Source organism: Schistocerca nitens, chromosome 6 (genome assembly GCF_023898315.1).
Source record: "Schistocerca nitens isolate TAMUIC-IGC-003100 chromosome 6, iqSchNite1.1, whole genome shotgun sequence".
Taxonomy (NCBI): Eukaryota; Metazoa; Arthropoda; class Insecta; order Orthoptera; family Acrididae; genus Schistocerca; species Schistocerca nitens.
In genome coordinates, this window is record NC_064619.1 from 425,313,887 (window position 1) to 425,314,620 (window position 734).

The window sequence follows — 734 nt, forward strand, 5'->3', positions numbered from 1 at the left end:
TGTGTATGTAGAAAACCTGTTACTAAATTTTATTACAAAAACCATTTAAAACCATACTGTTTTTACTTAAAATCTATGTGTAGTGATAACCACTCAAGTAGTCGCAAGATCTGTCTGTGAGAAGATAGCAATAAAATAAAAATGATGTGTAAATATGGAAAGGAAATAATTGAAAAAAATTCAAAAAATGGATGTCAGCAAAACATATTAAGTGAGATGAAAATGAATCTTTATTAATCACTATGTTTGCTATTTTGTCAATCCTTTCATTTTTCACAATTATAACATATGTTTCCCTAGGTAACTGAAGACCACTTTCTTTCAGGAGTGCTAGTTCTGCAAGGTTTGCAGGAGAGCTTCTGTAAAGTTTGGAAGGTAGGAGACGAGGTACTGGCAGAAGTAAAGCTGTGAGTGCCGGGCGTGAGTCGTGCTTCGGTGGCTCAGTTGGTAGAGCACTTGCCTGCGAAAGGCAAGGGTCCCGAGTTCGAGTCTCGGTCGGGCACACAGTTTTAATCTGCCAGGAAGTTTCATATCAGCGCACACTCCGCTGCAGAGTGAAAATCTCATTCTGGCACATTGAGACAGTTTACAATTTCCAAATTTGTGATGTTTGTAGGAGAAATAATTTATGGTGATATAGCAACCTAAGAAATGTAAATTAACTAAATTAATTATTTCATCTGATTTATCTGTCCTTGTTTCAGATCACTCACTATGAAACTAGTTGATCTCAG

The 734-nt window shown here is 36.5% G+C and overlaps 1 non-coding gene across 1 annotated transcript; it reads left to right on the forward strand.

Moving 5' to 3' along the window:
- The first annotated feature begins 428 nt into the window (after nucleotides 1-428).
- Trnar-gcg (transfer RNA arginine (anticodon GCG)) lies at nucleotides 429-503 on the forward strand. The gene has a single exon. It is a non-coding gene; the product is annotated as a tRNA-Arg (tRNA).
- The last annotated feature ends 231 nt before the right edge of the window (nucleotides 504-734 follow it).